Source organism: Mus musculus, chromosome 10 (assembly GCF_000001635.26).
Source record: "Mus musculus strain C57BL/6J chromosome 10, GRCm38.p6 C57BL/6J".
NCBI lineage: Eukaryota > Metazoa > Chordata > Mammalia > Rodentia > Muridae > Mus > Mus musculus.
Window position 1 is genome coordinate 21578855 of NC_000076.6, and position 14290 is coordinate 21593144.

At 39.1% G+C, this 14290-nt stretch overlaps 1 non-coding gene across 1 annotated transcript; it reads left to right on the plus strand.

Annotated features, from left to right (window-relative positions):
• The first annotated feature begins 9517 nt into the window (after positions 1-9517).
• On the plus strand, positions 9518-9622 carry LOC115487541. Its single transcript, XR_003949131.1, has one exon. It is a non-coding gene; the product is annotated as a small nucleolar RNA U13 (small nucleolar RNA).
• Positions 9623-14290: the final 4668 nt, after the last annotated feature.

The following is a 14290-nucleotide window of genomic DNA, read 5'->3' on the forward strand; positions in this document are numbered from 1 at the left end:
CAGACCTTCAGGTCTTCAGCCAACCTAAAATGTGCTACAAGAGGGTTGGGATGGACATGGCTGAGCTAAGATGGAGTTGGGCGTGGCAGTCTGTACTCTTTTTTCCTTGGAAAAGCAGGGGTTTGTAACACACGTTGTGAAGATTGATGAGACAGTGGGTGGTACAGGCAGTTCAGTAACAGGGTCCTTAGCCAGTAGTGAGCTCTCAGTCCTGGGAAGACATTAATAAAATGTCTTCAACTACCACTACTTTTGGTCTAGGAATTTAAGTACCTAAAAATGGGTGGTTATTTTTCTTCTTACCAATGATAGTATGTTAAGGCTAATGTCTTTGACATTTTTCAGAGCCTAAGCTAACTAGAGTATATTAGGACAAAGGAAAGGAAAGGACAAAAGCAAATCTCAGTACACACCTGGTTGGCTAATGTGCCTTTGGTAACCTGGTATTTTCACTCTATTTCATATCCTAGGCTTCTTTCATCCTGTGGTGGGTGTTATTCTTGATAGAACCTCAGCCTGGCTATGCCAAGCCCACCTTTCAAGTCCCTGCTCTGGCTGCTGTTACTGACGGACTTCTGAGGCTACAGAAGGATAGGTTGGGCTTTTTAACCTCATGACTCGTCTGTTCTGTTCTTTAACCTTGGCTATGTTGTAACTGCTCCATAGCTGCCTTGAACTTGAATAGGGCTTGAATGTGTAGTTCAAGCCCTGATGATACATTCAAACTGAATAGTCATCCACTGGTTTATTCTGCTGCCACAAAATAAACAAAACAAAACAAAAGCAGCACAAAGACCACAGTGAAACCTAGGTTTTATTTTATAGTTAAACTTGATAGTTTTCAAACTTAGAACTTGGGGTTTTAACAACCAGTTCAGTTTGGTTTGATTTCCTTGTGGTCAAGAAGAATCAAGTCTAAAGTCCTGCCTATCAAAAGAGAAAAATATTCTCATCTTTAGTATTACTTCACTAAGGAAGGAGTAGGAGGAGAAAGAGGGGATGCCACCAAATGATTAAAAATGAAATATTTAGAATGTTTTCATTAAATCAGGCCACACAGGAAAGAGTGGATTGAATCCCATTGCACCAGAGGTTTATAAACTTGATGGCTTCTGTTGGCAACTAAAGCAAATGACCAGAAATAAATTATAATTTTAGTAATGTCAAAGTGTAAGAAGCAAAAACTGATGAAACTGTAATATAGACGAGTCACATTTATTATCACAGTGCAAAGCCTTGATAGTAGCTACTGACTTATTAAACAATGAATCAAATATATGCAATATCTGAGTAATGAAATTCACAAATTTGAAGTAATGAACATTTATATAACAGCATACTCAACCACTAGAGAACAGAAATTCTTTTTAAGCACATACAAACTCTTAGTTACCAAGCAAGTCTCAGTAAACTTTTGATGGTGGGCATTCTACAGATCATGCAAATAAACTGAAGACATGTTATGTTCACATAAAGAGAACTACATTTGGACAAAATATAGATATATTAGTCGAGAAAGCAAGAACACATAACAGATATCTAAATTCAAACAAAACAGGCCTCAGTTCCTTCAGAGATGAGAGACTTTCAAACCGAAAAGCCTATCAACAAGGAACGCTGGACCCTTAACAGGAGCCTGTGGAAGAAAGACCAGAGAGGCGGTGGTGCCAGGGGCAACATCGAGAGGAAGATAACACTCTGGAAATGAATAGCAATGAGTCATCAACTTATAATATAAGCAACCTCCATCTCTCACCTTCCTCTGTGAGGTGCTCTAGTCTTCCAGCCAACCTTTGTGCCTGTGCTCATGACTTGGGATGTGGGCAAGGAATGCATAGGAAGGATGAAAGAAATACTCTGCTAAAGAACAAGGGAGACTCTTCATCTGGGAAAATCTTTCCTATCTCCATTTAAAAAAACAACAACAACAAAACACCTGGGTTGCATGGAGGGATGGTGCCCCCTCTTCTTACACTTCAGGGAGCAAGCTGGCTGATGTGTACAGAGTAACAACATTCTATGGTTTGAGTTTGGTTTCCTCCCAAGGGTCAAGTGTTGGAAGCTTGATCCCCTCTGTGGCTGTATTTCAAGAGAAGGCTTCCTGTGAGATACTGACACCATTGGTGACACTGCATATTGAGAGGGTTACTGTAGCTCTCAGGGAATTCCATAGACTCCCCTCCGGTTTGTTGTTACTAAAAAGTAGACTTTTGTTTTGAATATTGTCTTTATATAACTTTTATAACTAAAACTATGAATTATACCTAATTGCACACAGGCACATAGAAATCTAATAGACAAACAGCTCCCCTCCTCCTCCCCCCATAAAACACAAACTCGTATTTTTGTTTTTTCCTTGCCATGCTTTGCTTTGAGGTGTATGTAAGGAATAAGTCCTTAGAAGATCTCTGTTCTGATCTGTTACCAGCAAAACCTCCAAAAAGAAAGGGTGCAATGGTGTTCCCTATTTACTGAGATGGTGTTTGCTGTTACTGTTATTTGGTGTAAATGTCCAGACCAATCTTAAATGCCAAGTATGTGGTATGAATTGAAAACCCTTACCACAGTTCTAGTTCATTTTTCTTCACATGGCATAGATAAAAAGATTGTACAACTCTAAAATACTTCATCAGCTTGGAGCATGACACCAATTATACCCTCCTAGAGCTTCAGGTAAGAATATAATAGGTGTTGTCCTCTGTCAGAATTTCCCTCAAAACTAAAACAGTTCATTCTACAGTTCTTAAGTGGAAGGTAAACAAAATAGCTTCAGGAAGTCTCTGAAACCGATCAAATTCACTAGACCCCAAAGTAAACAAAGGCAAGTTGCTCAGACTCATTTTCACACAAAAGCTGCAACAATTTTTAGACCAGGCAAGCTGCCTGGAAGAAGAAGAAACTTGCAGAGCTACCTGGAAAGGGTTTAGAGCAGAGTCACTTGGAAATGACATTCTCCAACCTGTTGAGATGCCTGTAGGCTGTGCAGTATCTTCTGGGTTCCCAGCTTTTGTGAGCTGTCACCCATGCTGGATTGGTGGCCTGTAACACAGCTAGTGACCCCCTCAGGCATATTCCTGTAAGCAACCCCAATAAAACTCACTAGTTCACCATGTTGGAATTTGGTGGTCTCTGTCCTTGGATTAGTGATGGGCTCCCTACCTGGGATGAATGGTCGTGTGCACTGTGCCTCCACAGCAAAAGTTCTATCACACAACAGGTCACTAGAATGTATTCTAGGCCTTTATAGAAAAAGGGTTATTTTTCTTTATTTCTTTCCTTCCAATCACTACCATCTCACCTCCAGCTGCTCACCTCCAGCTGCTTGTATTCTGCTTTCTCAAGCTTGTCTCAAATACCTCACTCCTTTATTTATGAAGAAGGGGGGAAAAATGTCCATTTGAATGAGCCAGTTTCAGTAATAAAAGAAAAAAGAATGTAAAAGAGAAAAGAACGTTTAAAAGAATTCTGAACTTGTGCAGAATCCCAGAAAGGCAGGAGAGGTTTGAGAGAATGGCATAAAGAAATCATGGCTAAGGCTTACCCAGATTGTAAGAGAGAGATTGGCACACAGTGTCTTTTCTATGTCTATAAATGTAGGGATTACTAAAATTGGCCTTTGGATAAACATGTGGATCATTTCATAACCTTGAGACTATCTGAATGTAAACGTTGACCTCGGATAAGTAGGGCAGATACAATTGTGCTCACTGTTCCTTCTATCATTCGGAACTCAAGAGTCCCACTGTCTGTGCCGTGGCTCACAGTTTAAAGATGCCCTCTCTCATGGACAGAGAGGAGATAAAGAGAAGTGGTTCCATGGGTTCTCTTCTGTGTGTTCTGAGTCCTCTGCCCAATCACCTCTTGTTCTGGAAAAACCCTCTGTGCTTGGAAATTTGCACAAGCACTTCTGGCCTTCACCCTTTATCTCTACTGTTGCTGTCATTCTGTTTCACTCATTTACAACTTTCTTCTAGGTTACACATTTATGACCTTAATGTTAACCTTGTGAGACAGCTTCTTGTGAGATGTGACCTAGGGCAGCATCCTTCAGGACCAAATCCTGTAACCCTATCCAGTGTGCATGGCTACTCAAATGATTTTTGTTCCCTAATCTTGAAAATGGATATGAGAACACATGACTTATTTTCCCAGCTGCACCAGAGAGAGAACCATGGCTGCCTCTCCACACTGTACCAGAAATCCAAGACAGACTTCCTGAAACAGGCATGCTTTTAAATTTTCCCTTTTTATTTGTTTCCATCTGTTCTCTGGTACTGTGTTGAACCTACACTCTTGGACATGCTAGGCAAACTCCCTACCACTGACCTACATCTCCCATCCTGAATTTTACTTTTTTAGGGTCTTGATAAATTGCTCAAGGTAGCTTTGAATTCACACTGTAGCCCAGGCAAGCCTTGAACTTGAGATTACCCCTACCCCAGCTTCCCAAGTAGGCACTACAAGCCTGTGCCACTAAGTTTTCTCCCTTGATATGCAATGCCTTCTTCTTCATCTGTCTGACATTAACTGAGAAACTAACCCAAGGGGTTAATCATAAAAGTACTAAACAAAGCAAGGGAACAGATGTGTGAGAAAGCTAGTAGAGCTTTATTCTGGAGAAAAATCTGAGCTTGAGATGAACAAACACCTACTTAGTTCCTACTAGGTACACATTCTGCCAGCCCCCAAAAGGAATATACATGATGTATAACAGAACCCATTCTCAAGGAATTTCTAATACTCTAAAGGGTATTTTATATATTCATTGTGTAAATAATGGTGTAAATTTTCCCTGTATAATAGCTGTTGCTTTTGTAGTGTCTACAGATGGTGGAACGGATGACACACCATGTCTTATTTGGCATCGCCAAAGTACTATTATTCCCTTATTTGTGGATGAGGAGATGGAGGCTCAGAAAGCTTAGCCTGCTTGTCCCATGCATAACATATATGATGCTGAGGAGAAAATCAGAACTTGGACTTACATTGGCTTTAGTGCGTGCCTCCTATGAGAGTAAAGATGTGTTTGCTGTTGTGGGTGACATGTCCCACAGCACCTGGAAGACAGACACTGAGATGACACACTTGTTTTCTCTAGAATGTGATTCATCCAAATAATTGAGGATGGAAGCAAGGAACACTTAATTTTAGAAAAGCATCCAATAGCCAGATGAAATTCTGCCAAGAATGAAATCTAGCCTGGAAGTTTCCCGTCCCACTCTGGGCCTTTCCATCTTTAAAACACGCTGATCAAGCGTTTGCTTTAACTGCCCTTCTAATGCATTAAAGCATGGTGGAATGATTCAAAGTTTTAATAACTTTGTTGATATCCATATAATATCCACTTACTACAGTTGTTCTTGGCAAACAACACATTGTACTTCATTGTACACAGAATAAACTGAATTCAGTGGCCTTTGTTGTTGTTGTTAAATGAACTAGACACTCCTCACTCTGTTTCTGACACCAGTTCTTTTGGAGCAATAGCCTCTTTCCCTAGGCCTTTTCCAACAATATTCATACAGCAGAGCCATTGTGATTTGTTGAGTGGACACTGCGAGCGCAACATAAACATATCAATCCCAAATCTTGGCTTTGAGGTTGTATTGCCCTGACTCACATCCCACACATGGAGAAGGGAATGGAAAACACTTGCCTGTGGACCGTGTCCCTGGGAGATCAGCAGCCAAAGGAGTAGCAGTATGTGTGGGTGACCCAGGATCAGTCTACAAAGTTTATTTACTTGCATGCAAGAGCATACCATAGATGTTATTTCACAGACAGGAAATTGGCAGGTTTTTCTTCTATACATATTAGCATCTGCTTGCTTCTCCATCCAAACAACTACTACACACAGCTCCCCTACCCTCAGAGCAAGCAAGCATTTGTGGGGTCATATGCCTCTGTGTAGCCAAGGCAGAGGTCTTCTACTGAATATGGTAGATCATGTGAGTGCTGATACAACAAAACTCAAGTTTATCATCATCTGCTTCTTTCTCTTTGTGATTCTTCACAGATATACTATGAGAATTTAGCCTATTTGTCTATCTGAAAATATGTACACACACACACACACACATTCTCTCTCTCTCTCTCTCTCTCTCTCTCTCTCTCTCTCTTTCAAGCACTTTCATATTGTCTACTCATTTTATGTACCTCCATCTTTCCAAGTGAAAGGTTTTGCACAAATAGCCCTCGTGATTAAAGAAAAAGGCAAATGTCCAGGCATTTTCCTGCTGGAGGATATTTCTGGAGTGAAGTGACTTCATCTCTCAGTTTTGCATTAAATCCAAAATGGAATACAGTTTAATATAGCCAGGTAGAATAAAATGCCTTTGTTCAGGCACTGAAGCGCTTTCGTTAATTAGGATTTGGTTTGGATCAAGGGAATAAGGAGGTTTTATCAATGATTGCTCTTGACACCCTTAAACAGCTTTTATGTTCTTAAAATGTGCCTAATCCTGAATTTCAAAGAGCAGAAAGAATTATAGGGAGCTAGTAAATCAGAAGGGATTATGATCATCTTATAAATTACAACACACAGCATTTAAAGAAATCTCTTTAAGCTCCGAAATTAACTTTTGATCTTCTTACTGGAAGAATTGTAAACACTAAGATGCGTTCTAATTTTCTTATGTGTCCATGATATTCAGGGAAAGTGAGGCTGAGGAGGTGTCTAGCATTTTAAAATGCTGTTGAACGTAAAGGGAGAGGCTGAGGCCCTTACAGCACACCCTTATGAACTGTGGGCCATCACGACTTTCCCTACACAGAGCTCGGAACCAAGAGGTATATTAGTTGGGAAGAGAGCATTGATTTCCTGGCTCTAGTCTTCTGTGGTTTTAATTCAAGAAACACCAACTATAAACTACCAAAGTGCGTAAGCCACAGATGCAACATTCAAGATCTTTCTACTTAATGGAGGAGACAGACATGTAAACACTAGACAGAAGGGGGTTGGAGGAGTCTGAGTGGAACCAGGACAGATGACATACTTGAGAAAGACAAGATTTGACATGGCCAGGAGAGCTTTCAGAAAACGCTTATGCTGGCTGGTGCTCAGAACACCCTTAAAAAACCATTTTCTGGAGAATATTAAGCAGGGAATCAAGGCAGAAGGACTAGTTCAGGACTTGAGGAGAAGGCTGATGCTGCAGAGATGAGGAGACTAAGAAAGGATGTTGGAATGATGCTTTAGGACAGAGTATGGGGGAAGCCATGTTTTCTTTTGCCATGTTATTACATAAGAGAGCATTTCTGATCAGTGACACTAACATAGAAACAAAATGTTTCATCTTTACACAAAAGTGATCTATCTAATCCAAATCTAAATGTATGTAATCCAAATCTAAAAAGATTTGGACAACATTAATTAGGAATAAGAGAAATTGAGTTGAAAGAATGTGGACCATTATAAATATATTTGCTAAGAAATATTGAATTATTTTCTGTCTCATAATTTCTCTAATTACCTTGGGTAGAGATGACTTTTATGCTACACTTTATAGGAAAGTCATAATCAATCAAGCTTTCTGTCTTCCTTTTTTCTGTCTCCCGATAATTCTTTTTATCCTCTGAAATTCAGCATTAAGCACGTTTTAAGAACGTAAAAGCTGTTTATGGGCACTAGCCATCATTTTAATACTTGTTAACAGACTTCATTATATAATAGACGCTTCATAAAATTATGACAGTAACTGTTAGTATTAAAATTGTTGGATATATTTTACTGTATGCATGTCAACAATCTTCAGTATCTACTTTATATTTCTCTATATAATTGCTGTTCAAAATGTGTGACCTTTACTGATTCCTGCTCCTTTCTATTAGATTCTGCTTTGTAGATCAGCAATACTTTCCATCTCATTCTGTGTCACAGAGTGGGAAAGAATCATGAGGAGACAGTAAATAAGAAGGAATTGTGACCCCCCCTATAAATTGCAGTATAGGTGTTGAAAGGAAAAATAAAACACCTGTGTGAATTTCTATTGGTTCTACATAACCTATGCAATTATTCTGCTCCTCATCAAAGGTAGGTAAAATAAGGTTTGTTTATAAACACTGTTGAGTGGGGGATCATTAAGTAGGGAGGTCCCAAGATAGATGGTACTGCACAGGTTATTTGCAGATTCCACAGTCCCTGCAGTGAATGGTAGGAGCCTCCATCCTCCCCCATCATCCTCCATTCTACTCTTATCTACCAAATATTTACTTCCCAAACAGAAAGAGCAATTCCTCTGTGAAGAAAATTAATGCTACCTATGAAAACATTTTTTATATGTTTCTATGTAGATCTTTCACCCAAGCAGCTGACTCTAGTCCTGATTGTTCTATATCGAGTATCATCTGTTGGTAATCATCGTGCTTCAACATATGCTGGTTAAGATCTCACTGTTACATTGATTAGTAACAGATGCATCCCAAGAAAGTTTCCAATGTGACTTAAGCATACAGCTTGACAAAACAAAGGAAACAAGCAAACCCTTATAACTTTGTATCATTTAGGAAATATCTTCATTTTTTTTCTCCTTTTCATTCACCCATTGAAATTCTCTAATACTTCTAGTAACTGCTAATAATTGCTAATCCTGTCCAGTTCTTTTTTAAAGTGGGTAAGTTCTATTCTTGTATCTTTTCTAGAATTCTCTGTCTTGTTTTATGCCCAAGACTGTGCCACCTCTCCCATACTAATTCACTCCTTTCCACAATGTCTGTCTCTATCAAGTAAGCATCTACCACGTTTTCATAATCATGAAAAACCCTCTTCCAGTCCACTGGGATGTGAGTGAAATTTCTGGGAAATCTCTATTCCCAGCATTCCCTTGAAACATTTTTAGAAGAATTTTTGAATTAAAACAAATCTCAGCTATTAAATGAATCCTAACATATGAAAACTCACTCTTAAAAGGTAGCTTCAAGTAAAATTTCTATAATTTGTATAGGGTTTTTGATGAGATAAAGGAGATAAAAGCACCATTTACTCTTTTGTATTTAACCTTCAGAAGTAAGTGTTCTAATCTGTGAGCCCAAACATAAGAGAAATACTGTCAACGTCTAAATTGTAATGGGAAGAAATTTTCAGTCCACCTATAGTTGTCATTGTTCTCCATCAGAAGGTTCTATGTAAGTTAACTTATTTTTCCATAAAACTGAATCCATCTTAGTGTCTGAATATTACAACTTTGACAATTATTATAAATTCTTTAAAAATAAATTGTCTTTAGCGACATAACGTGAGTTGCATGCTTATACCTCAGAGTACTGTTTTGGGATGTTTATTCTTAGTTAACTATTGGACTGATTTGCTGATGGTTGTGTTTGCCAATGTGGGTTGATGCCAGTGATGATAATGGGCCAATTTTTGGGAGAGACATATGAATAGTGATTAAAAATAAATGGAGACTTCTGAGGTAAGATGGCAGAGTTTCCCTTTTCTAATCCCAGTAAGTAAGGACAACAGCAGAAAGACCATATTCAGTGTAGAGTGGGTAATGTGAGGACTCGAGGACAGGGAGAGATTCTTTTCTGTTTTGATTCATCTGTGTTATGCCTGGGTATCCATGCCATTTTGTGACATGTGACTACAAACATGCTGTGGCATCAGCACATTACCCCACTGGCAGAAGAGAACAAAAGGTTCAGGACAGCTCAAACCAGGGAGAAACAGAAAGGGGAGGCCAAAAAAGGACTGCAGTCCAGAGTGGCTGCCCTCATGTCAGGGCTGGAGAAGCTGACACTCAAACCGTAAGTTGAGCCAGGCAGGCCTTGTGAGAATAGAATGGAATGGAGTGGAGTGGAGTGGAGTGGAGTGGAGTGGAGTGGAGTGGAATGGAATGGAAAGGAATAGAATGGAATGGAATTCCAGCTACAGACCACACACACACACACACACACACACACACACAGAGAGAGAGAGAAAGAGAGAGAGAGAGAGAGAGTGAGAGAGAGAGAGAGGGAGAGAAAGAGAGAGAATTCTCACTTACACCTAGTGGAAGCATTAGATCCCACAATGACTTCCTGAGTACCAAGCCAGCACTGGAGAAGAAACACAACTTGTTGTGTTGTTCATTGTATCTCAGAATGCTACAGTCAAACACCATCTTCGGACAGGGATTATCACTTGCGGCTGAGCTATCTGGGGTCCTGAAAACAATTCAGGATATCCCCCTATCACAGATACAATGGTCTGATTGGCTATTGTACTTGGGAAGGGTCAGACCTTCATAGATGCCCCAAGGAAGTTTAGTAACTAATAGCTTGCGCTTTGGAACAAGTGGTGGTGGTCCATAACTCTATTGTCAGAGGTGAGGCCTGCCCTTTGTGGCTTCCTGCAGAGTCGGAGACCTCTAAGTTTGTAGCTGTCTGATTGCTTGGCCTCCAGAGACAGGTCACTGCTACACACATCCTATTGCTGTATGGGACTGAAAGCTATATGCCCAAGACTAGGGATTGCTTAGATCTCTCAAGTCCCCTCTTTTACAGATGATTATGTGGCTTTGCTGCTAAATGGGAGATAGACTACTGAAAACAGAAAGCAAAATGTTGGGTTGCCTTGATTTCCCCTCTCTATTAGGAAGCTTAATGCCCAATTTTCTCCCCCTTTTGACCCAGGAACTCCCTTCAAAGCTATATAGAGTACAATCCTACTAGACTTGGTAGGTTCTAACACCAGGAGATTCAGAAAGGAGCAGCTTCATAAAACAAACAAACAAACAAACAACAACAAAACCCCCTGTTTTTTTACACTATCTTTAATATTGATTTTACCGTTTCTCATTTTAATTTTTTATTCCTTTGTACTTTTGCCTGGCTGTATTAATACGTTTGTCTTCTTTGATACACAGATATTTTAAATCTTGCTTTTTTTTTTCTTTCCCTTACATCCTTTTTTTTTTTTAAACTTGGTTTCTCATTCCCCTCCCTCAGCCACATCCCTCTTAGTACTATTTATTTAAACCTAACTAATTAAATTCGTAGCTCATTCTATATTCTTTTTTTACCACTTTTTCCCTGTGGTTATCTATGCTATAGCAGTTGTCTCTAATTGAATTTTATTGTATTACATTAGCTAAATTAATTAAAATGGAATTTTATTGCATTTGATTTGTTTAGTTGTAGACGTTCTTTCTATGTCGTAAGTACTGTGCAATTTACTCTCAAGAGAGGGCTGCTTATTAAGAAGACTCTCAGCCATAATAACCAAACAAAAGGGTGAGGAGCCACATTACAGACAAAGGAGGTGTTATGACAGACACCTCTAAGATCCAGAGATCATTAAGAAATTCTTTCCACCAATGTTAAACAAAGAAGTCTTTAAAGCATATAGACCAATAAACTTGAAAAAAAATTGGAGCAAATGAGACTTTCCAAAATTGAACAAAGAGGATATAGAAAACTTAAACAATTCTTTAATGAGCAATGACATTGAAGTAATAACAATCTCTCAGTAAAGAAGGCCCATAATCAGGTGATGAATTCACCTTTAACTTCACAGAAGGACATTCAGGCTATGCAAGCTATTCCATGAAACATAAATGGAAGGAACACTTATAAACTCATTCAACAACCTAGCACTACCCCAAACCAAATAAAGGTACAGCAAAGCATTAAAAACAACAACAACAACAACAACAAAACCTATAGTCCAAATTCTTAAAAGTATATATAGAGAAGAGCCTTCAATGAAATATTTACAAGCCAAATTCAATAGCACACATGAAGAACTTCATATGACATTACCTAGTTGTTTCATTCCAGGGATACAAGGATTTCCAGACACACAACTAAGTGGATGTAATAAGGAGAGTATATACACATATATGATCAAGGGGAAAATCATATTTTCATCTGAATAGAGGCAGAGAGAGCATTTTACAACATTAAATAATCCGTTCATAATAAAACCCCTGGGGGAATAAACCCAGAAACGTTTCCTCAAAAGTTAGGAATAGAACAGAGTGTTTGCCCCACAACAGTGCTTGAAAACATAGCCAGAGCAATAAGGCAGGAGAAACAAGCAAACATGATTTAGAAAGGAGAAAAAAAAAGCTAATGCTATCCCTATTTGTACGTGATGAATCTTAGGCTTAAAAGACCCTAAACACACTATCCAAAGACTCTTAGTTCTAATAAATACTTCCAGGAAACAGCAGGACATGAAACATACAAAAATCAGCAGCTTTCCTGTTTCCAACATAACATGTTATGGAGAAAATCAGTAAAGAGATTACACTCCTCTCTCTCTCTCTTTCTCTCTCTCTCTCTCTCTCTCTCTCTCTCTCTCACACACACACACACACACACACACACACACACACACATACACACACACTCACTCACTCACTCACTCACTCACTCACTCACTCACTCAATAAAATACCTAGGAATACATAAGGCTGTGAAAGGCCTTTGCAACCACAGTTTCAAAATGGTGAAGAAAGAAATTGAAGAAGACCCTACAAGGAGCAATCTATGGATTCATGTAATGCCCATTAAAATCCAATGTCATTTTTTACAGAAAAAGAAAAATATGCTAAAATTCAAATAGAAACACAAAGGATAGTGAATGGCCCAAGTAACACAATTTCACATTATAGTGCAGAGCTATAGGAACAAAAAGGGAACAGATAATGTGGCACTGACAAAATACACAAAGAAACTAGTGAAACAGCAGAGCCCAGCTTCAACTGTGGGTTCATATGGGGTCATGTGTGAGTGTGGCCAAACAAACAAACCAACAAAACAAACAAACAAACAAAACCAGTAATAAAAATGAGGTGTTTCTGGCAGTGCTTGTCCGTACCGAATCACATGACTTCACTGACGCCTTGGTCCTCAATACACTGATGGTAGAGTTTGAATACAACAGAGTTTTACTCAGCCATTAAAAAGATCAAAATTATTCCATTTGTAGGAAAACGGTTGAAACTGGAAATCATCATCTAAAGACATATAAGCCAAAACAGAAAGACAAAGCTACATTTACTCTCACATGCAGAATCTAGGTATAATAATAATAATAATAATAATAATAATAATAATAATAATAATAATAATACATGGAAGTGGAAGTGAGACAATTTGAGAAGAGACCGCAGTTGTAGGGAACTGTGGTATTTGGTTATGAATAGTCCCCACAGGCTTGTATATTTGAACGCTTGGTCTTCAGGGGATGGTGGTACTTGGCAGGGATTAGGAGGCGGGCCTTGTTGAAGTAGGTGGGGCCTTGTTGGAGGAAGTGTGTCACTAGGCCTGGGCTTTGGGGTTTAAAAAGTCTAAGCCAGTCTAATAGTCTCGCTCTTCCTGTTGCCCACCAACCAGGATGCAGAGCTCTCAGCTACTTCTCCAGCACCAGGTTTGCCATGAAAACGATGGTCTAAACTCTGAAACTGTAAGCAAGCTCTAATTAAACACTTTCTCTTGTAAGAGTTTCTGTAGTCATGGTGTCTCTTCACAGCAAGAGGACACTATGACAGGGACAAAAGATAGTAATTCAGGGATATGTTTAAAATATATCACAACATATACATGTATGAAAACGCCAATGAGACCCATTATTCGAGACATTCAACTAAAATAACGCCTAAAATGAGAAAAATTAGACCGACCAAATTGGTGTCGACCAATTAGCAGTATCAGGTAACTAATTATCACTTTAAAAATCCTTCCCAGGCTGGTGTGATTGGCTCACACCATTAATCTGTACTTAGGAGGCAGAGCCAGGAGGATTGCAATGAGCTGGCGGTTGGTTTGTGTTACCGAGTAAGACCTTGCTTAGAAGTAATAAATCTCCCCAAATGTAATTTTCATAAGCATAACAGATACCTATAGTAAGTAGAATAATGCAAGAGTTTTAAAATGCCCGGGTACGTATGGAAATATCACACTTAGTCCCATTCACTTATAGAATCAATGAGAGTACGAAATAAAAATAGAAAGCACTTCATATTAATGAACAATATCCTAGCCAAGGGTCTAGCCAAGGCAATCGGCGTTTTCTAAAAAGTGGATAGTTTCTGATATCGCAGTGTATGAAATATTGCTTCCAAAATTAGTATGATTATACGTATCAACCCTCTCAGATAACCAACAACTAGTATGGACATGACTGGACTTGAAGCTGAGACTTCTCTGGGCTTTGTAATGTCTGCAGTCGGCTTTCCCTAAAGCCTCATGCAAACATGGCTGATACTCCGGGGTTTACAACACACTGCGGCAGGGGAGGGGCGGGACTTCCAGGGCGGAATTTTCGGTGACATCACCACAGAAAGTTCGTTAAAGCAAGGGCTTT